The 23952-nt window shown below is 39.4% G+C and overlaps 1 protein-coding gene across 5 annotated transcripts in view; it reads left to right on the top strand.

Annotated features, from left to right (window-relative positions):
• Positions 1-10032: 10032 nt before the first annotated feature.
• Positions 10033-23952, top strand: part of FLRT2 (fibronectin leucine rich transmembrane protein 2) — a 62516-nt gene continuing 48596 nt past the window's right edge. The window contains exons 1-2 of one of the 5 annotated variants that reach the window (XM_072337304.1): positions 10033-12734; positions 13981-14300. The gene's annotated coding sequence lies outside the window, so the exon portion shown is untranslated. Of the gene's footprint in view, positions 12735-13977; positions 14301-23952 lie in introns of all 5 variants that reach the window. The other 4 variants (XM_072337305.1, XM_072337307.1, XM_072337306.1 and 1 more) reach the window with 4 other exon arrangements.

Genomic DNA, 23952 nt, shown 5'->3' with positions numbered 1-23952 from the left:
ACAGAGCTGCTGGAGGAAGAGGGCCAACAGGAAACTTGTCAAACTAAGCAAAGACAAATGTTAAAGTTCTGCAAAGGTAAATGCAAATTTCCACCCATGGGAAATGGAGACTCTTGCAGTATTACATTCTGGGAAATGATTGCAAGCAACTCCGTGGAAAATGCTTTGGGAGCCTTGGCGAGCAGCAAGCTCGATATAATTTTTCCATGTGCAAGAACCAATAGGAGAATGCACTAAATCGGTAGGCACAAAAAATACAGAGGGGACTGAAGAAAGTGTTTATCCTCCTTTATACAGAACTTGTTATGCTACGTTGTCCAATTTGGGCCTACTCTGTATAGTAGTAAAGACACTGACAAACAGGAGTGAGTTCATCGGAGGTGATCCTGACAGAGGGGGTAGAACATTCGCCTTGTGAGAAAAGGCTGAGAGACCAGGGCTTTTTCATCCTGGAAGAGGGTTTTGGGAGGACCGGACACTTTCAAGAAAGGTGCTGAGAAGATGGAGCCAATGTCTTCACAGTGGTATATTGTGAGAGGACGAGAGACAACAGGCACAACGTGAAGAGGAATTCAAAAGACATAAAGAAAAACTGTGATAGCAGTCAGGATGAAACAGGTTGCCCAGAGGTCTCAATCCTTGGATATTTTCAAGGCCTCAGAGGATAAAGCCCTGAATAACCTCCTCTGACAACAAACAGATCCTGCTTTCAGCAGTGTGTTGGACTGGAGTAAAGGAGCACAGTGGGTAAGAAACTTCTGGGAGAAAAGAATTGTCCTATGTGTCAAGTTGTCTCATTAAGGATTTTGTCCTGAATGCCCAGGTACCCCCACAATAAAAAGTGTTAGAAGAGTTATTGCACTCTATCCTAAATATACTGTACTTTTCCACTTCTGATTCATGTTAATTTTCCACCAAGGAAAATAAATTATTTCAGTCACAGCACATTTTGGAATAACTATGTCAAAGGCATTTATGTCAGCCAAGCCAAACACACTGATCACACACTTCTTAATACCTCTGCCCATCAGAGCTGTATTTCATAAATCTTTAGATCTCTGGCTTACTGAATTTCCTTCTAATATACCTCTTTCTATTTGGCTTTCCTGCATTTTTGTTTTTGAGTGTGAATGGTCTTAAAATTCTGTTTATCTTTAATTAAGTAACCAAACTAAATTAAAACCTCACTGATGACTTTCAAGATTTTTTTTCCCCTCAAACAGTGTGAGTCTCTCAGATAAATATAAACAGGAAATTCATTTTAAAAGCCTCTGTAGTAATTAGATCATTTCCCTTAATAATGTGAAAGTGCTATTGAGAGGCTTTAAAAAATGCATTTTATTCACTCAACAGGCCAAAAAATATTCTCTTAAGCCATCAAAGTCACATCACTACATTTCTATTTGTGTATATCACATATTTCACATATTCACATTTTTAAAAACATTCTTTTCACAAAATACAATATTAAAAAAGAAAATCGAGCATACAACCTTGACTTTTATTTAACATCAAAGAGTGGTTGGTTTGTTCTATTGTATCATGGTTGGGATGCATGTCCTAAAATGCTACTGGGCCCATTCTAGTAAAAAGTTCTTCATCTGGTGTTTGAACAGGCATCTGCTCTTATCTTCCCTTATGCTATTTGACAGTTTGCACGCATCATCAGAAGTTTCTGATTTAATGAATTGCAGGTAGGTATGAAAGCAAACTGAGTCTCAGAATATTTCTTGTCACCTACTACTAGTTCTAGTTTAAAGAATTACTAAACACTAAGTAGTGCTTTGTTGACCTCAACTTTAGTGAAGTTCCTAGATCTCTGAAATCAGACAGGATGATGTAATCACACCACCTTTAGATCTGTATTAATCTCTATAGAAAGCAAAAGCAAACAAACCCATGCAAATTTACTTTTCTATAAAACATCTTAAGAATAAAGTGTATACTCTGCTATCATTCGACAGAAAACTTCTGTCTGATAACTTTCACTTACTCCTAAAAATGATTTCCTTGTGAAGGAAATTATGCTTATTTGTCCCATTTTATAGATAAAGAATTCAGTGCTGTATGCTTATTTGTCCCATTTTACAGTTAAAAATACAATGTTGGTATAGTGCATAATTAATGATTTTGATGTCTATTTATTTATTTCTAAGAAGGTCTTTAAAATTCAGTTTCTTTGCTTACGCTGCAAATCATCTTTTGGGATCTAATTTTGTCAAATATAGCATATATAAGGAAAGGCAGACTTGCTATAAGATTTTATTTAAAAATAAGATGTGATAAATGATGAAACAGTCATATGGTAGTACAAGAATCTAAAAGAAAAGCATAAAATGACAGATGAGAAGGAAAAAGCAAGGAAATAATTTAAAATGAATAAAATATTATACATAAATAAAAATGAGAAAGTATGAAAACCAACAGTAACAGTCCTTACTTACTCCTGGCTAGCAATCTACTCATTATCTGCTAATGATTTTAGAAAAGAAATTACTTAAAAATAGGAATTTTTAACCATTTTGAGTTTTATGTTCAGGACAGTGTCCAGAACATAAAAGATACACTAAAAAACTGTGTAGACAGATGTGGGATATGACAGCTGCCTGATCTTGAGATTTATCTTTATTTATTTTAACACATTGGACTCAGATAAACACTACTGTTTAAAATATAAGCACTGCTTTTTAATATGCTTACTAAACAGGGAAAAAAGCAATGCTGACATATCTGAGTTAGAACTGCTAGTCTGCAAAATCAGAAAGCAGAAACAAGCAATAATATATGGTCGAGGAAGAATAAATAATGAGGAAGAATGAGTACAAGTGCAGAAAGATATACAGAGCATTCAAAATGCTAACAGATGATAGACAGTTCAGTGCAGATGAGTGAAATATAATCATGACTTTGATAAGCCTTCATGACATAGGACTACTCTTTGTTCATGATAAAATATGAGGAATATAGATGAAAACAGATGAAAAAATTGGGAGGCACGTCACTGTGCATCACTAATGACTGATAAGAAACAAAAGAAAGACAAATCAATGCACTTAATGAGTCTTAATCATCCAGTTGTGTTATCTGTGGATTAGTATATGCATGCTTCATAAAATATCGTTTAGAAAAATAGTGAGAAACAAAAGAGAATTTCTTTAATGTACTATTGAATACAAGGTGTCTTGCTGAGCATGCAACTAGGAAATGATCATCAGTTTTCCTGACTTACAATTCTTAATCCATAACTTTTTAATCAAGATGTCAACAATGCGATGACCAGGTAGTAGAGTGCTGACATACCTGTTAAAAATCTTTCATTCATTGCATAGAAAGATATGCAGTGAATGCAATCCAATTGAGAAGCCATGCTTAGGCCACTTTTTTCTCAGAGAATTTCTATGAGTAACCAGATTTATAATAGTAATCCAATTCATAGGAAGCAATTTCATGTCCACAGTTTTAGAACAATTAGAGGAGATATTCCCAAAGTATATGCTCCCATGTCTCCAAGAGAAATGTCATAGGAGCTGTCAAATGGGTTAATATTATCAACTGTCAATCCTGAATAGTGCTCATATGCTGCAATGCACTCCTTAGCTATGATATCTTGTGACATAAACAAAGTTCAGTATTCTCTTATGCCATCTTAGAGTATGTTTGCTTGGTGGTGAACTCATTTTTTTAGTTTGAGGATTTGCATTTTTGAAAGTTTTGACTATTTGAATTCACTGATCAAGCAGGGATGTTAAAATATCTACCTCCTCAAAATGGTAATACTCCATTACCTCTGTAAGACTATTCAATTTCATGTACCATAATGAGGATGACTGAGAAAAGTGAGTTCCCACCCACCCCTGGCTCCAGGGGAGAGGCTCTGTGCTACCTCAAGGCTGATTCCCAGACCTGAGCACTGCTAGAGGTATGCAGGTCTCTTAGTTGTGTATTCTAAATAGATCCTGGACATACATGATAGCCTATCCCAGATTTGTCTCCATTCTTGTCTTCTGGGTGGATCCTGAGCCTCACTGACAACTGTGCTCCATCTGGTACTGGTAATGGACCTTGTCTTGAGCACCCTGCTCCGCCCATTCAACATCCCCCTGTGGACCTGGGTGAGGGAACTGCCCCTGCCTGAAGTCACCCTGGCCTTCTAGCTCATCCTTCCAGTAGAGCCATCCTGCTTTAGTGGCTACCTGACAATAAATCTAGCAATAAAACAATAATCACAGGGATACCATGACAGACAATAACAATATCTGATAGCAAGTCTGATACCAAGAATGATGATAATGCAATAAGCCTACTTTCTCAACAGTCTCTGAGTCTAATTATGTAAAACAAATGCATGAAGAAAGCTCCAAAGATGTTCCTGTAGTGAAAATCCAGCTTGGCTTTAGGATTGTAGAAATCTTTTCCTCTGCTGAATGAATGCTGACAATCATGGTTATACTTAAGAAATTAAATGAAAGAGTAAATTCCTGAAAACTCTTCCTAACTCATATTCTGGGGGCCTACTAAAAGTCACCAATAAATTATTATACACTCAAACTGTTTGATTGTCTCCAGGGAGGATTTCATTGCATTCTCTAACCCTACCAAAAGAACTTTTTAAGCATTATTTTTGCCTGAGGCACAGAAAGGAAGAACATTTTATGACACAAGTAAAAAGTTGCATTTATCCTTGGGGTATATTCCTGACTTTCCCTAATAACTACTCTACCAAGCACATTGTATGTGTGGAGTGTTTAACTAAACAAGCTTATGGCTTCTTTCAAGTGAAATTAGTCACCAACAGGTAAGAAACATTACCAGAGGAGAAAACTCATTGTGATTTGGGGAAGGCTCCATTTGAGACAAAGGTGACAAAGATGCAGACTGAAACAAGTCAATTATAAATTCAGCAAGATATACATTAAAAATTATTATATGATCCTCAAAAGCCTTCCCATGTGCTAATTTGCATAAAGCTGTTATATTTTTACAAAATGAACAACTCTGTCTCACAGGCTGAAAAGTACATATGAAGCGGATATAGCTGAGATATAAGGCTATATCTCATTCTCTAGAGAATATTCAAGGTCTTGAGAAATGCAAAGACTGCAAAATAAATAAAATAAAAACAACAAAACAAAAGAAAAGAAGTAGAAGTAGTATTTCCTTACAGGTACTCTTACCTAAATTAAACTCACACTAAATTTTCAATCTTGATACCATTCTATGTACATATATATTTTTCCACCAGACAGGTTCCTTAAGAATCCTGTTAGTGCAATTAATCTAGAGCCTCACTGAGTTTTGCTGCAATATGGGAATAAAATTAGGAACAAATCATTTGGTGACAGTGACTAAATATTCTTCACAGCATCAATTTAGTAAGTAGCTTCCTACTTGTCAGCAGTGTATTTCTGCTGTATTTCACATAGCATGCACCCCCCACTAAAACACGTCTATTTCTCTGCCAGCAGGCAATGGTTAATCAAATGAGTGCTGAACCTTTCACTAGTTCAGCAGATCTTACCACTGATCCTTTTGCTTCCACCAAGGCTTCCCGTAAGTCTAGAAGGCAATGCCCTTCTGTTTATAAAGAACATTTAAGTAGCATAATATCCCTTTCATTAATGTTAATAATAACTTTAGAACAACAACAACAAAAATTAAAATAAAATAAAAAATTGAAGGTAGTTCCCCATGCTTCAAAATGGATGAAGGGCTGCTGACTGTTGTGACAACACTTCTATCCCCCTCAGTCCACAAACCTGTAATGTGGGTGCTTTGCACTGCAGAAGAGCAAAACAAATGGTTTCATAAGATATTTCCACTGCCCCAAAAACCTGAAAGCTTACTGTTAATTTATCAGGATTCAAAACAGATGCAATCTGCCCAAACATTCTGCCTGTACTTGTGATTGGCTGTTTTTTGGTTCCACTTTCAGGTGAACATTCTGTACCACGGTGAAATGCTCTTCTGCTCTCAAGTGGATTTTCTGGCTGAGCAGCATGTAAAGATTCTTACTCAGTCATTTCTGATTTTGAAGGTATAATTATGTAGCCTCTAATTCTTGACCCTTGATCATAGAATCACAGAAAACTCATAGAACCATAAAATTGTGAAATGGCTTGGGTTGGAAAGGATTGTAAAGATTATTTATTTCCAACCTGCCTGTCATGGACAGGGTTGCCATCCACTAGATCAGACTGCCTGGGGCCCTACCCATCCTTAAACACCTCCAGGGATGGGACATTCTTCAGTTTCTCTGGGCAACCTGTTCTAGTGCCTCATAACCATATAAGTAAAAAATTTCCTCCTAACATCTAATTTAAATCTCATCTCTTTTAGTTTAAAACCATTCCTTCTCCTAACAGTATCAATCCATAGAAAATTCTGTCTCCCTCCCAGTTATTAACTTCCTTTAAGTATTGTAGGCTGCAATGAGGTTTCAACTGAGTCTTTTTCTTCTCCAAGCTGAACAAACCCAGCTTCCTCAGCCTGTCTTCACAGGTGAGGCACTTCAGCCCACTGAGAATCTTCATAGCCCTTCTCAGGACCTGCTCCAACAGCTCCACGGCCTTCTTGTGTTGGGGGACCCAGGCCTGAACAGAGAATTCCAGATGGGGCTGCACAAAGGCAGAACAGAAGGGGACAATCCCTTCTCTCTCCCTGTGGCCACCCTCTGTTAATGTAGTCCAGGACACTGTTGGTCTTCCAAGACACAAATGCATGTTGTTCATTCATATCAAGCTTAATGGTCAGGGTAATGTCTTTATACCTTCTTCTTTACTTAATTGAAAACAATTTTCTTTCTCACATGTCACTTTTATAGTGGTATGTTCTAAAATAAACAGAAAGGATTAGAAACAGCTTCACAAAGTGGCATTACCTACTTAGAGTAATCAAGGGATTAGTCCAGAAAAAGTAAAAGTCAATAAATTGCAATAGAAAATCCACATTCTTCTTTGTATCCTATTGCATTTAATTAACTTGTTCTGAAATTGAAAGATGGTTAACAAGATTTAGCAGGTAGAGCTCAAGGACTTTTTAAATGTTGTAGAAATGGTTTGCTAGTCTTTTGTGATTTGGTTCATGGAAAACAATAAATACATCTATAAAAGCCATGGTATGAGGCTTAGGGGTCTATATTATTATTATTATTAGTAGTAGTAGTATAAAATTGTTTTTAAGTTATTTTTTCACACCTAAATTCTATAAATACTCATAATTTTATTAACTGTTCTTTCATGTTTATCGAGCTGAAAGAAAACTCTCAGATCATTCAGAGGGACACTGCAGTAACTGCAACCATTCCCCTGATAATACAAAAACTTATAGAATTTCAGAAGGTGTGAGATCTTGAGATCCTTTGTGAGACAGGGAAGATGGCCTTGCAATCAGAAAGTGATGCTTTTCCTAGAGCAGACTGATAGTTTGCCTTCTAGCCTCCTTCACTTAAAATGAAAGAAGGCGGGTGAATGCATAACAACAAATATAATTAATGTAATGCCACTGAGGTGGATTTTTAGTTCTATGTAGTGCAACTAGAGTACTGATGACAAAAGCATCTACTATTTTTCCTAAAAGGTAAATGCTCAGTGACAGAATCAGAGGAAAAAAAAAAATAATTATTATTTTAAAAACTGGTGATGATGACGAAAAAGACCTTTGTGATTTTGCTTAGAATTTGTTAAAGAAATAGCTTACCTGGACCACTTCAATGCTATTCACAAGATTTTACTCATGCTTTCTACTCTCATCAGCCTAATAAGTAGCTAGGCCCATCATAAATAAACTCTTTTGACTGTGTGTTAATTTCAGCCAGTTCCTTTTCTTGTCTTTCCATTTTTCTCTTGTATTTTGCATACATTAAGAACAAACAAATAAGCAGAGAGAGAGAGAAAAAAAAAAAAAAAAAAAAGTATAAGAACGTGCTTATTACGTCCACTGTGATTCAGCCATCCAAATTACTCCAGTTTCATCAGATACAATTAATGGCTGTCTGAATTAATCCATATCTATGCAAGTGTTTATAGCATGAAAATTAAGATGATTTAGTGATTTAGTGATTTAGAATTTTTTCTTTCCTGCAGAATTTTTGCTTAAAATGAGGTGGTACAATATGCAATGTGATTTGTCACGGTTTTCTTTGGTTACAAAAGTGCAACAAAAAAGATTTTTTATTTTTTCAAAAATTATATAATACTTTTGTATTTCAGACCTGCCTACTCATCTATTGTCTTATAACATGGCTGCCATCAGATAGCATCTGGGTGGAACAATTTTGAACAAAATTTGATTTGACTCTCTAAAGTGTTTAGCAGGGAATAAGAAAAGAAATCAAAACAAAACAAAAAACCAATAAGAATAATAAATCCCTATCACAACCACCAAAGCAAAAAGAATTATTCTCATTAGATTTTGACCAATTTATGTTCTTATGTCCATCAACTTGACAAAGAAATTGCAAACAGAACACCTTGAATCTTCTTGCTCAGTATTAAAGACTAAGTATTTAAGACCACTAATTTTAAGAATCTACTAAACGCTCAGATCCCTGTGTCCTGGAACAAGGGAGAGAAGGGTGGCCAAAGGCAGCCAATAGAAATAGTTTGTCAAGATACTGTCAAAAGCTAAATGCAGAAATCCCTTGGAGAGAAGAAGGGAATGCCTCTTGTAAGTTAAATCTATGAAGTGTTACATCCCAAGGCATTATAGACAGTGTTACAAGGTTATACCTAACTATTGAAAAACCAGAAAGTAGCAGTGGGCTAAAGTGAAAGGAGGTGGGAAGGAAGAGATGAGAGGGGGAATAGTTAAATGATATATTTTTGTTTTATTATTAATTTTATTCTAAATCAGGCTCTAATCCCTACATTTCAAAATGGCAGAAAACTACCATTGGAGTTATATCACAAAAGTGTGCTTCAGAACCCATTCGATATTTTCATCTTAATCGCACTATAGACTTGAAAGCTCAGAGAAAAGCTGTTGGAGGAGAGGGGTTCTATAGTTTAATGTAATTCTAGTCAAAGTTCTTCATATGTTTCATTAAGAGGGAAAAGAACATATTCAGCCCTTCAACTCGTGTAGAATTCAACACAGAATATATCTCAATAACGCATTAGTCTGCCATTCTAAAGGCAACTCCTCTCCTCCTTGCCCTCCCCCAACTTCTGTTTCTTCTGCTCTCCACTTCCTCAAACACTTTTAAAAATAATTGATTTTACAAAAAACTGATGATGAATTCACATTGCATTTTTTTCTCTTCTGTCAGTTGCATGAATTTAAAGCCTGATAAAAAATATGCCATTATTGATAAAAACAGAAAGAATATTCAGTGTATTTTAGACCAGCCTCCCAGTCACAGAATCATTTCCAGCTACCTTTACTTTTTGTCTTACAAGCAGCAACATTGATTCTGGCATTATATCTGAAAGGAAAAATGATAATAATAATAATAATTTGAAAAAAAAAAAAAATTATGGACATTTCTAAAGAAGACACATTTTCATAAACTTTTTTAATGCTACCTTACTTCACATCCACTTTAAAACAAGAGAGGATGCATTATGGATCAGTAGGCCATCACTTCACGCTAGCTATCTTGTATAATCAAAGATAATTTAAAGAAAACGCTACGTTTTCCTCTCAGTTTACAGCCTTTCAACCCTGCAAAGCAGTTCAGTAATAAATAAATAAATGTTTCACACAGTTACAGAGGGGAAGAAGAAAAAAAAAATAATAAAAAATGAAGCCCAAGCAACCAGACTATAACTAAGATTAATAATTGAGGGAAGGGGGCGGGAGAAGCAGTTTAAACAGAGCGTGCCGAAGGGAGAAAATGGGGGAGATTTTCCCAGCTGCGGCTCCATGCCGAGCGTTGTGCTCTGCTGCCACCTGGGCCGCGCCGCGGGACGTGCAGCCCGCAGAGCTCACCGAGCATCTGGGAGGCACCGCCCGCCGGCCTGGGAACCTCACTCGGGTCTGAGCGGAATCAGTCCTCATGCCACCCTTTACTATAAATACGATGCGTAAATGAGTATAAATGTACACTGGTGTGGTATTTATTTATTTATTTATTTGGGTGGGGGAGGCAAGGAAAGGAAGCAAACATTGCAACTTAGAGAAAACATATAAATGAATATTAGAATCCTAAAGGACCTTGCAGATTTCCTTGTATCCTCCCTATGTCTCCATGTTACAGTACTACAACGTCGTCTTGACATCAGGCTCCTCTGAGCTCATGGCACTGACTTTGGAAAGCTTTCATGCACTTCCTTACAGCTTTGAACTGCACATGCATTTTTTATTTTATTTTATTATTATTATTTTTTCCTTCTTGTTGTTTTCCCTCATTTTAGCACCTCCTCTGCTTCGGAGGAAACCTGTTCTGGCATGCTGAAGTTTGCTAGTGGTAAATATTTTCTCTGACTACAAAGTGCATGTATCAAAAAGGCTTTTGTTGTTGTTGTTGTTTTTCTTTAAATAATCCCCCATAGAAACAAGCTCCTTTCTCGCTTGCTCTGCTGTTATTGATAACCTGTAAAGGAGATGGAGCTGAAGGTCTGAGTGAAATAGTGCTTTCAGATACGGAGTTTTAACCACATCAAGCTGAACAAAATGCAGTTCTGTCATACTATGCATGCGGCGCTTTGCATACCAAACCTGGTGACAAAGGTGAGTCCCCCAGGGACTGCTTTGCCGGGAGGATTTTTCCAGTCTCTAACCACAGAAGTATTCAGCACTCCAAATGCTCCCCAGACTTGGTGGTTCAGATTTGTTTCAATTCAAGAACAGAAAATGACATGTAATGAAGTGCCCCCCAGCAAGTAAGTGGTGCCCGTGCGACAAGCAGGGATGCAAAGGGTTAAGACGCTGACTTGCTTGCTAGGCAAAGTTTGAGGAAGAATATGTCTTGAGGGCTGTGCACGCCGCAGCACCGCGTTTGAAATCCGTCACCCTCACTTAGGAGCTCCGCATCTCCGCTTGTCACCGGTGAATAATGATCACGCGGCGATAAGATCGCGCGGTGGCGGTGCGCCGGAGCCGCCGGGGGAGAAGCAGAGGGAAATTACGGGCGTTTAACATTGCGGAGGGGGTTCCTCGGTCATCGGCGGTTTCAGGGTCAAACGACCGGCTGGACAGAGGCTTGGGAAGTATATTTCCTTCCTCCTTTCCTTGAAAGAACCTTTGGGCGATGGTGATCATCGGCAGCTATGGAAAGCAGAGACCTTGGTGGTGATCCTTAAAAAACTACCATGCCGGAGCCCAGCTGTTCTGCTACTTTCCCCCCTTGCAACCGGCCGGACCCGGTGGGCTTTGGGTGATTACCGGAGACCTCCGCATGAGCAGGTAATGACTAAAGTCTCTTCTGGACTGACACGATCTTGATATGACCGAAGTGTGTCCTGAGTATCCTTCTTTGATGTGAAGCGTGGGCTGCAGGTGGAACCCCTGTGAGCCCCGGGGCAGGACAGCAGCCCTGCTGGAGTTTTCGTGCTTCCACTTTGCTCGGTGTCGAAGGGAGGGAGGGAGGGAGGAAGGGAGGGTGGAGGGGGAGGGGGTCAGGGAGCAGAAATGGTCCTGATCAACTGAGGCGCGCTCTTCCAGATCTCTGCCTAGGGTAGCGACAGGTAGGTAATAGTAGGGACGGGTGAAGAGAGGATGAGGAAACGTTCAGAGGAAAATGCACCGGTTTTCCATCAGCTTCAGGAAAGAGTCATAAATCACACACATATAAGTGCTATAAAAGTATGTAGAGCTTAAAAAAGAATCCAACAAAAGAAGACAGGTCTTGAAAAGTCAAAGAGGACCCAAAACAACCTTTTTGAAAAAGGTTGTTCGTTCACCTTTGGACCCAGCGGGGCTTCTGCTCCTTTCATTCCTCGGGACCAGCTGGGAGCTGCAGGCAGAGACTCGACTTCAGAGCGACTCCGTCTCTTTGCCGGGGACAGCGGCTAGCCCCGCGGCTCTGAGCCGCGCCAGCACCGCTCCGTGCAGGTGGCCGAGCCCTGCGTAGGGACTCGGAGAGTGGAGGCTCCATCACGGGGGCGTGGAGCCCCGAGACAGCAATTCCTCTCAGGGAAGCTAGGAGATGTGGCGATGTCTCCCCCTCAGATTTTTTTTTTTTTTCCCTCACCGAACCCCCTACGGAACGCCAAGCTACCTGCGCTCCCACTTTCGCACTTCCTCCCCGTGTCCACGTAGGTGAGGGCGCAAGTCCCTCTCCGAGAAGGCAGCACGCTCGGCTGGGGGCTGTAACACTCGACGCCCTCCCACTGCCCCGCAGGACAGAGACCCGGGGGCGAAGTCGCGCGCTGCGCACCGGGCCAGGCTGACCTGCGACCCGCCTGCTCGGAACGCCTCTGAAGCTGGGAGTGAGTCAGCCCTCCCCTACAGAAGGGAGAGGGAGGTGCGGAGACAATGGAGAGTGAATCAGCTCCTGAAAGGAGCGAAAAGGCTGAGCTAAAATCAGCTGGGGGTGAGGGGGAAGCACACCCCGAGGCATTTCGGTTGCCTTTTCTGTTTCCTGGACACATGGCATTGATCAGCTCTCCTCCATCCCCTCCCAGCCTCTCTCTCTTAAAGTAACTCGCAGCCAAAGCCATGCTATTCATTTTCTTTGCTAATGGAGGAATTTGAGGCAAATCTTCACACCCCACATCCTACCTTGACGGCTGCATCGCATTGCCCGGGTGCTTCTCGGTGTTAAACACTCTTCTACCTGGGCTTGTCAGGACAAGGTAAGAACCTACTGGGGAACTGGGTTACCCCAAAACAAGCCCAGATAACTCGATATACACACACGAAGTGCCGCAGAGGGGATTAGTACGGGGGCGTTGGTAACCCTTTGGGGCAAAAGGTGGTTTCCCCAGTGGTTTTAAAGCTTTCCTGGCTGAGCATGAAAACCAGACGGAATACTGAAGGAGCTCTGACTCTTCCCTGAGGGCTAGACTTTCATTCTGTGTTATATTTATCCAGTGCTGCTGTTGCCCACCTAAAAGTTCGCAAGGGGGAGGGAGATTAATAGAAAGGAAAGGGGCGAGAGGCGGGCTCGGCGCCGGCAGAACATGAAATATCGCCATGTTGGCGGAGAGCGCGGCTCTGATTTTAGCTACCGAGGGCATCTCCCGGTTAGGTCCGCAAGTCGCGGACCAGCTTGCTCCCCGCCTTCCCTTCCGATACCCCCTCAAGGACCCCCGAGCAGCGCGACTGTGGCCGCCCGCCACGGAGCACAGCGATCCCCACACCCTCCTTCCGCTCCGCCTCGGCTCCCGGCGAGGCGGGGCGCGCTATGGGGGCCGCGCACTCCTGGAGCACCGCCCGCCCGCTGCTGCCCCTCGCTGCGAGCCGGGGGCGGGGAGGAGTGCGGAGGGAGGGAGGGAGCTGAGCTGCCATCAGCAAGTAATGGGTTAAAAGCAGGAGCCAAAAAAAAAAAAAAAAAAAAAAAAAAGAGAGAGAAAACCTAGCCTGACTTTGCCTCTTGGAAAGCTTTAGGTTGCAGCCCTGCCTTCCAAGCATTCTTTAAACTAGAAATGTGGGAGGGACTCCAGGGGAGAGAGAGAGGAGAGAGAGATGGCTATCAACTGAATTCATTACTGTAAACATCTCCCTGGGGTGTCAGGCAGGGAGGAAAAAAAGGCACGACTCACATTAGCAGGGAATAGTCAGATCTGAGGCATCGTTACTGCTAAGATCAGCCTCCAACGCCGGCTGAAGGCAGGCGCGGCGCTCGGAGGGAGCCAGCCGCACGCAATCACACATACACTCACATCTGTGTGTTCGATGCCTCCTCCGACGTCCAAGGGTCCTGGGTCTCCGTGCCAGCTCCTCATGTGATCCTCTCACCATTTCTAGAGGACAGAGAGAGGAGAAAAAAAACAAGAAAAGAAAAAAAGAAAGCAACGTCCTCGCGGCCCCTTCTCATTTCTTTTTTCTTTTTTTCTTTTTTCTTTTTTTTTTTTTTTTTTTTTTTTTTGGCCGGAGGAGGAGGAGCGGCGAGGGAAAGGAGCAAATCGAGGAGAGAAAGTGCGTTGGGGATGCCAGAGCCGAGGGCTGCGCGCCGTAGGAGGAGGTGGTGGAGAAGGGGGGAGGACGATGCCGCTGCCTCCTAAGGGAGGAGGGAGGCGCGGGGGCCGCTCCGGAGAGGAGCGGCGGCGGGCAGCGGGCCCCAGGGGCTGGCCAGGAGCGGCAGGCGGCGGCCAGAAGAGAGGAGCGGCGGCGGCAGAGGAAAAGTTTTGGTGCGGGGGGCCAGAGGCGCGGAGGGGGATTATGATCGGTGCCGGCGAGGGATTCCCAGACACTGTCAGGTACAGTTGGGATTTCATTTCTCTCTCTTTTCCTTCCTGGTAATTCCAGCCCAGGCGATTTAAAACCCCGGTACCTTTTGAGAAGGCAAAGTTGAGGGGCCGGGATCGCGTGCGCCTCATTAGAGCCCCGTGCCTGCAAGTGTGCGGCAGCAGGCACACGCACAATTTATGAATGGCCGGCGGCAAGTGTGAGGAGGGTCGGCGGGCGGTTGTACCGCAGTGCTCGGGTCAGGAGCTCTCAGCCGACCCGAGTCACCAGGTTCTCGGGCTCGTTTCGATGTCGAAAGCAGCCCGCAGCCCCCAGCCCCCGCCAGGAGCCGCACAGAGCAGCCCTCCTGCTGTAGGAAACTGGCAGAGCGCGCGTACGAGAGCGACCATAGACGCGTTCGGGGAGGTGGTTTGGAGAAAATAGGAACTTCAAAAGATGAGGCTCAGTCGGTGGCGGCGGTCGTCGAAGTCCACGCTGGCCAGCGTTCCGAGGTGTAAAAAACTGGGAGAGCAGGGAGCTGAGGCCTCCGGGAGGTTTTGTCACGTTTCCATCAGCAGCCCCCGGAGCGGAGGCTGGTTAGTGAGTGAGTGGGGGCGAGGTGAAGGGAATGGGAGTACAAAGGACCCCCTCATAGAGCTCCTAAGTTAGACGGTGATCTCTGGCAAAATAATTATAAATATTGCAAAGGGGATGGGCAGGGGGAGGGGAATAATGAGCCGAGAAACAGGTCGCGAAAAGAAATCACAGCTGAAAAGATCTCTCTAGTGCATGAGATATAATCGCGTGAAAGATAAAGAAATCAGTAGCAAAGTAGGGAAGTAAGACTGTCCACCTCCTTTCCATAGTGGGAATCAGTCAACAGGAGCTTTTAATTAATTTTAATGGAGGAAATCTGTTTTAAGGCTTACAATAAGCTAATAAATCCAAGGCACAAATCCGTGTAAATGCCTGTACAGTGTGTGGAAAGTACTGATTAGATTCTTCAGATGCTGTTGGTTTTTTGTTTATTTATTTATTTATTATTATTATTTTTTCCCCAATGCAGAGCTCAGCTAAAGAGAAAGGAAGAGGTTCCTTGCATGAAACGATACTAAATCAAGTCAGACCTCTTTCAAACATGCACACACACATGCACAGAAAGAGGGTGTATGTTAAAAATATGTTTACTTAGTGCAGTGCTTGTAGGGAGATTAAACCATTTTAAAGTTTGAGATTGATCACTACCTGAGTTACAACAAATGCCAACTTCTGTGGGGCATTCATTTTTTCTTTCTCTGATATCACCTTTTTCCAAGAGCGCCTTTAAACAACTGCATTTTCAGAGAGAGTTTGTGGGTTGGTTTTAGAAATGCATGTTTTTGGAAGGGAGAAAAGGTCTGTCCTGGCAATTTTTTTCTCCAAACTTTTTATAGGTATCATATCTGTAATCCTACCCACCATTCTTTCCTTCTTTCTTTTAAAGAGTTAATATATGTAATGCTGTCATTGGGATTTAATCAAAATGATGTAAGAGATGCTAATGTTGGTCCTGTTTTCAAAAATGATGGGAGAGATTTCAAACATCATTACCACTGATAGATTTGGTATTAAAACTGCTGTTCTCTATCCTGATAAGGTAGTTAAGCAGTTAAAAGTGATAGTGAAGAACTATAGTACTATAGGTAAAAGTCAGAGCACTGTGCAAGTACACTGTCTTATACAAGCATCTGCAACTAACAGTCAGCAGTGTTTTTTTCAAAGTTCCAGTCTGTAGCAAGGAGAAGTTGTGCTGGAATGCATCCAACATTCTTAAAAGATTCACTCCTTACACACATGTACACCCTATACTTTGTATAAGGTGATGTTATCTGTATTTGGCTTTGAGAGTCTGGATCTAATTTGAGCCACTGTTACAAGTCACATTTATATCCTGGCCTGCTGGGTAGTTTGATTTAGGATGTAGACATATCTCCTTTCCGGAACCCTACACCCTCCCAGTTGGAATCTGCATTACATAGGCTATGATTTTTTTTCTAAGAATAAATAATGTGCTTACCTTTAAATGCTTAAAATAGCAGTACCCAAAACATGGCATGTCATTAAGGCTGACTTCCCTACCCTTCTTGCAGAGAGGATGGAGAGACATAGTTTTACCAAGATCAAGAAAACAAAAAGAATTTAAAACAAACATCACTATCAGGCTTTTCCTGTACTGTACTTTCTATTTAAAGAACTACAAAGAAAGCACACTTAGGATAATATTGTTTCCAGGAAGGTGAGAACTTTATTTCTTAATCATTTCTACTACCTCTTTAATCTCAAAATGAGTTCATTTTTCACAAGATTACTTTCAGGCTGTTACCAGACTGATTCAAATCCAGTCCATTAGTGACCTCTATCTGTGAAAAGTGTATAGTCAGAGGTGTTTTCTTTCCTTTTTTTTTTTTTTTTCTTCCCCTCTGTTGTGGCTTGGAAACACAGGCTTTGTATTACTTTGGTCTTTTATTCCTGCATCTAGCTTGTCAGGTTGTCAATACTATACCTGTCACCAACTGTGTTTTGCTAGTAATTTAAACAGGAAAACAAGAAAACTAAACTCTAGTTCCAAATGTGTGTCAAGAACTTGGGGGAAAAAAGGGAAAACAACAACAACAACAAAAAAAAAACAACTCTGAACTTTGGAAACCTGTTCCAGAGATAATGAACATTTGCAAAAAAAATCTGAAAAATAAAAAGAATATAGTCATATTAAAAATCAGTAACTAAGAAAGTGCATTTATGTTGGTCTGATGGTTTAATACTTACTTTAAAGTTGGATGACTGTATGTGAAATTTTATTGCCCTTGAGTGCTTACATAATATCTGAAACTTGAGACAAACAGTCTGACCAGATATATTATAAGTAGACATTATAGTAGCAGGGTGTTTAAAAAATGAAAAAAAAAATAAAATATCCAGCTGTGTCTATATTAGGAATACATGTCAGAGATCAAGGAAAAGGGGGTCTTTATAAACAGATGGTCTCTTTTAGTGGATTATTAAACCCAGCTTCCCAATACTAATTTGTCTCTTGTTTATATCCACATCTATACTCCATGTTTTAGTTAGTGATTATAAATGGCAGTTGAGGACTTGACCATCAGTATCTTTGGGTAGGTGAATACCATTGTTTGACATTTCCCAGACTGTGGTTGATTACCTCAGCGCTTGGTAATATGATGGTTTTAGGTGCTTCCTTCTCTCCCCCTTGGCAGTCATTTCAGAAATTTCTCTGTCAATGCTTTTTATTTATTTCTTCAAGAAATGAAAAGAACTGGAACTTGCCCTAAAGGTATAAGAAATACATTTTATTTTCTTTTGGTGAAACTTATATTTATTTAAGGGGGAAAAAAAAAAAAAAAAAAAAAAAAAAAAAGAAGAAGAAGAAAAACATGATATGTAGCTATTATTGTGCAATAGGCTAATTTACCATACACTAAAGATATGAGATTTAGTCCCCTAAAGCTATACATAACCTATTCCTTTCAAGTAACTGACTTCTTTTAAGGAAAAAAAAACATATAAAAAAAAAAAAAGTCATTAAAATATTTTTCTTGACAGAGATGTTTTATTCATGTATTTAAAGTAGACCCAATCTTTAATCCGTAGGTAATACCCAGAAAGGAATCATTGAAAAAAAACTGTTATCTGCTCAACAAATTATACTCTAGTCACGTCAAATAACACCTCTCAGGAATAGTAAAATTTAACATTTTCATCCACTGGTGAAGACTGTTGGGAACTTTTTATACGTTCCTTTTAAATCGGTGATTTAGGCAGCTAAACATCTTTTGTTGTTGTTTTCATATTGTTTTTCCCTCTTCAATTCCTTCTTCTGATGTAGCTATTTGAACTGAATCAAAACTAAATACTAGCAACATTTTAAAACAAGTCCATCATAAAACATTCCTGAAAACTTAATGACACATACAACCATAAAACATCTCTTCTAAAAAGAAATATTGTGCTATCTATCTGCTCTACCTGGAAGCAATCTTCTGTGCATTCTACTTCAAGCTCCAACTGTTTTATTTATTAATTTGTATATTTGTTGTTGTCATGCTTTAAAAACACATCTATTCTAGCATAACATAGAAAAACATGCAACTTGGTCGAACTGTTAATCATTCAAAGGTGTACTGTCATTGAAACTGCTCCTTCAGTCTTGTAGACAAAACTTAATAGGTCGGATATGCAGGATAAGATCATTGCTACACTCGAAAGAGAGAAATTTACTTCAGCCTCAAGTGAGAGGGTACTTGCTTCCGACATGGATTGGTTAGTATTTTGTAGGACCTGCTGCTTTTGAAGCAGAGTCTTAAGGGTCATGGTTAACATTCTCACTTGGCTTTCAAATCAAAAGGCCATTTTCATAATTATTAATCGCTGCCACATATTCATAAGATAAATTAACACTGTAATTTTCTGTGACAGTTATGGGTTAAAGACTTCAATCAAAGTAATATGAAAAGGAAAAATAATTTTAAGAGGTAGTTTGGACAGTAATCTATAGATTACTGTAACAGTGTGCATTCTAGTTTTGTAAATCCTGGCCCCTATGGGGATATGTCTAGAGCCATGGATTGCAGAAGATAGCTTTTAGTTTCTTTTATCATCATTTGTGACCATATGACAATTAAGCCATTTGAATAGAGGGGGAAAAGTTCTCTTTAGCGAAAGTTCTTTATTATGGTCAGGCTGTCATGTGAAGTCCAATTATCTCAAAAATGCAATTAAAAAAAAAATCACATAGACATCAAATTAGTTCCTTCATTAAGTCATGTTATCTATGATTGAATTAATCTGAACCTATTCTACAGTCTCTATTCTGACAAAATTATGTTAATGTCAGGGATCTTGATGGAGAATTAAAGGATTACAGCAAAAGATTTAGATTAATCTCCATGATTTGTTAGCCATTTACTGTCATGCATAGTGACTCCAGCACAGTCTCGGTAGACTAGATGCTGGGCTCTTCTTGTAGTAAGTACTGTAAACTGTACGGAAATACTCTGTGACCCATTAAGAGCAGGAAAGGTCAGAGCTTTGAATGAAAAGCTTCATCAGCACCTTCTCAGAACTGAAATCTGTGTGCAGCAGTGTCACTCCCAATTCCTGCTAGCAGTCTTTGTTATCCTCTCATCAAAACACATAGGGAAAATTAAGCTGAAGAGAAAAGCTTTTCTCAACAGTAGTTCTGGTCCAGTGCCATATAGTTGCATGATTAACTCTTACCTTGCAGAGCTGTTCTGTAAGAGTTAAACCAAGAGACATCATGTGGGAGAAGGCAGCCCAGGGAGGGAAAGGATGCAGTTCTCTCACAGCATGCATTAGCACTGCTGGGAGTCTTTAGTGATGCACATCAGAGTACCAAACCTTGGTCAAACTGCAGTCTTAGGGTCATCAGCCCTAGGCTTGTAAGTTCAGAGTTGCAACTATTTCTTTCTCTAGAGATTTCCTGCATGCTTTTCCTACAAAGGAAAAGAACTGCAGTATTTGACCTGTTTTAAAATGTGTATGACATTCACAGTGTCATTGTAAATGACTACAAGAAGAAATAAACATTATTTTAGACCAAAACTACTTTTCTTGAAAGAATAAGAGATTTAATGTTAGTAGTTCTAAAGAAGAAACACAACTTATAATTACTGTACATGCAACATACATAGGTAACTATGTCTATAATCATGGAGATCACCCTCAGACCCTTAAAAACTTATAGTTAATTTTCATTTAAAATAGTTTTGTTGGTGACTTGCAAATAAAATTAAACAAGAGAAAAAGAACATATATATTTTCCCCAATATACTGGAAGTCTCTAGTTTGGTTAAAATACTGAGGTATTGCTCAATATTATTCCCAAGGTGAATGGAAGGAGTCTGTAGCAAACCTATCTGTGCTTAGACAGAATTTCACAGTGTAAAGATTATTTTTTAAATTATTTGATTCCAGACTCAATCCTTCTCTTCAATAGCAAGTTAACTTCATAGACACTCTTCTTATGATTAGGGTTTACTCATGAGTAATAATTTGAATACCCCCAAAGTGATGTCATTTAGCTGTAATTGAAGATGATACTATCCCATCAGTGATTGTATGGTTGTATGCTTTCATTAGCAGTGTCTTCACATATGTTTGTGGAAATAAGCTATGTAGATAGAAGTGATTTAAATGACTAGGATTACATCCATATTAGGACTCTAGCAATATGCGTGTTTGTCACAGACATAACCTACATAGTAGCACTTCTGCAAAATCTATCCACAGTCAAGGCATTGGGTATGCATGTCATTTAATGAATGATTATTCTAGTGAGGTAGCAAGCCTACTGCATGCCTAAAATGTTAGCTGAAACCAAGTGAGGTGTCTCTAAATGAACTCTAGATGCTTGTGTTACCTTATAATTTCACTTGTGATCTAGGAAGTTTTTCCTAAGTGATGTTTCTTGTGTCACTGAAAGATTTGCATCAAGCTAAATGTACTCCATTTAGCCATCTTGTTTGTCTTGTTTCACAGGTCACAGTACTGACTGATCTAGGTTTACCTTATTCCTATGGTTAACCACTTTGCTTTGGTGTTAGCTGCAAGCACTCCTAGACTAAGCATTCTCTCTTAAGCTGTATTACTTGAAAATTTACTGTTTATTTCATAACAGTTTAGATACCTGTGTGTTTCTAAAAATAAATAAATAAATAAATAAATAAATAAATTGGAGCTTTGTCCTCTAAACACTTGAATTTTTATGAATGTGGATTTGGTGGTAGAGGGACAGAAGGAGTCTATTTTCATATGCTAAATCTCTAAATGTATATTGTGTCCTATTGTACTGATCCACTACTATAAGTCTCCATGTAATTCATGGAACCAGAAAATCTGGAGTTGGAAAAGGCTAGCCAATAACTCACACTCATAAAAATTACATCCTCGCTTTAAATGTTTTCAAAGATTTCATGTGAGACTTCATCCATTGAACTGCCCTTAGAAAATTAATTTCTGACAGGAAATAAGAAAAAGAAAAAATTAAAATCATTATTATTCATACTGATATCATTCTGTATATATAACACAAATTTAGTAGTCTACAAACAAAATTCCTCATGCTGAAGATGAGTATACAGTCAGAGACTGTTAAAATTTAACAGAACATGAACACATCCACACAGAGTCATTCCCAGCTGTATTGCTAAATCCTGTGTATCAAATTGGTATATGCCCAACAGTGATATTTGAAATAGCTCATTTTGGCTTTGTGCCATACTGCTCAGTGAAGAGCTTCTTCTTGCAGCATTTCTGCAGTAAATTGTAAAATGCATCTTGCCAGTGTAAGTCTTTTTTTTTATTTGAGAAAGTACTTTCACTCTTTGACAAAATTAGTTTTGGAACCTTACTCTTTTGCAGTGCAGTGCAACAGTTTTTACCCAGAGAGCAGCACCTACCATTACAGTTTTGAAAATACTCAGGCAAAAAAGAAGCACAGTGGGCATCTCTCTCTCTCTTTTTGTGTGTGTGTGTTTTGGATGCCACTGGCAAAGCCAAGTTGCTTATCGTTGTTCAGAGACACCTGAGCCTCTGCTAGAGCATCTGGCAGAAGGGTTATTTTATTTGCTCTGTCTACCTATCAGAATCTCTCTTTTTTTTTTTTTTTTTAATGGATGTGGTATTGTGATGAATTTGCATGTACAGGCATTCACACAAATTGTAATAAAAATTAAAAAAAATTAAAAAAAAAAAGCTTTCTGAAAGCACTTGGATAGTAAAGATCATTTAGCAAAATAATTTCCTTCTAATGCTTAGTTAGCATCTTCCTTTTTATTATTATTTAAGTAGATGGCAGTGCAGTTTGTGATACTGTAGAATATTGATATGGAAGTTGTATGATCTTTCCTGGTTTGTTTATCTTTGTCGCCTAGCTCTTCACCTTCATAATTATTAAATTACTTTTTCCACAACTGGTACTCTGTTTGATATAGTTTTAAAAAGAATGCTGCAATTGAATTTCTACATAGCGGTGAATCTGTCTCCACTCTAGTGCTTTAGGTTTTAGTTACGTAAAATTCCATTAAAAATCAATGATTTAATATTAAATTAAAAAGTTAAAAATAAAAAATCCCAGTTCAGGAGCTATGGAATTCTCATTGTTAACATGATGTTAACAATGTACTGTCCTACACTGTGTAATCTTATCAGTATCTATTTAACTTAATATTTGGTACTAAATACAGGTTTCAACTAGTTAGTCTATTATCACAGAATTCAAACATTCAGCTCTATCCTCAGATCAGCACAGTGGATCTTTATAAATCTGGAATTAATGAGATGTTAGGGTTGCTGCCAGGAGCTCTGGCAACAGAACTGTTTTTCTGCCCAGATTCCCTTTCCTGCAAAAATTTCTTATCAGCAGATCCACACATCCTACATGTTGCAACTGTGGATTTACAGATAAGAGGACAAAAATGACTGAAAGCGGATGGATGGCATAAGCATAAAGAGGTTATGAGTTACTAGCTCAAGGGCTTGATCCTGAACACTAGGAGGGGATATCATAAATTTCAGCCCCCCCCCCCCCCCCAAGGATAAGGGGCTGTCTAGGAAGAAGGGTTTGGCTTTAATTCTTTGCCCTTCATTTGTCCAAAGTCAAAAGTGCATAAATCAGTCAGTATGGGCAGAGATGACTCTGAAATTCATAACCACTCATCTCTGTGACATTGATGAAAACTCTCTCGGATCAAATGCATAGGTATTCTAATTATGAACCTCTGATATTCAGAACTTCCCTTAGGCCATCAATATCTCATATGCAATCATATTTTACAAGCTACTGAATGGTTGCCTGGTTATACATGTGCTCATTGAGAGAAGACATCCTGCAGTCTAGGCATCTAGCTGTGGAAGGATGATCTTCTTTAAGCACAGGGAGAATAAACTCCTTTATATTTCAGATAGCAACAGTAATTGTTCACAAACTAACTAGTTCTTCTGAATGTCTTTTGGGGAACTTGGGAGGAGGTGTTTTATAGCCCTGTGTCTTGTACTGAATGACAACCATGTTTGGTGAAAAGGCTTTTATTTACCCCCTTTAATGTTATGCTAAAAGACTATCTTTTGCATACTAGAAGAAAGACAAACAATAACATAAAAAATCAGTAGCCTTTCTATGACATTTTACACCCTCTCACCCTCTGGGGTACTTCCATTGTAATATATTTATATTCTGGTAGCAGCACAATTCTCTCCTGTTTTTGTCTGTCTTTGTTTTTTAAATACATGTGGCAGCATAGGCTGAATCAGAATTTTGAATTTGCTGTTCAGCTGAGAACTTCTTTTTTAAAGCTGGAGCTCATTCTGTTGTATCTGCTACATCAGATACATTGAAGACACGAAGTATCCTAAGAGTACTATGAAAACTAAAATAAACAGTAATTCAGATGGAAACTTTTATTTTTATTTGAATATACAATATTCTGCAGAGGTGGGATAAAAGCAGGAAAGGGAAAGTGACTTAAAAATAAAGGTGAAAAACAGGATGACAGTGAGTAATCAAAACTGTCCAGGCTGAATGAGACACAGAGATAAAAAATAAAAATTTAAAAAAAAAAAAAACAACAACAAAACTTTCAGTGCATCAGGAAGATGAAATTTCTCAGT

This window comes from Excalfactoria chinensis, chromosome 5 (genome assembly GCF_039878825.1).
Source record: "Excalfactoria chinensis isolate bCotChi1 chromosome 5, bCotChi1.hap2, whole genome shotgun sequence".
Lineage (NCBI taxonomy): Eukaryota > Metazoa > Chordata > Aves > Galliformes > Phasianidae > Excalfactoria > Excalfactoria chinensis.
Note: the sequence above shows the minus strand (reverse complement) of the source record. Positions and strands in the feature narration are given on the sequence as shown.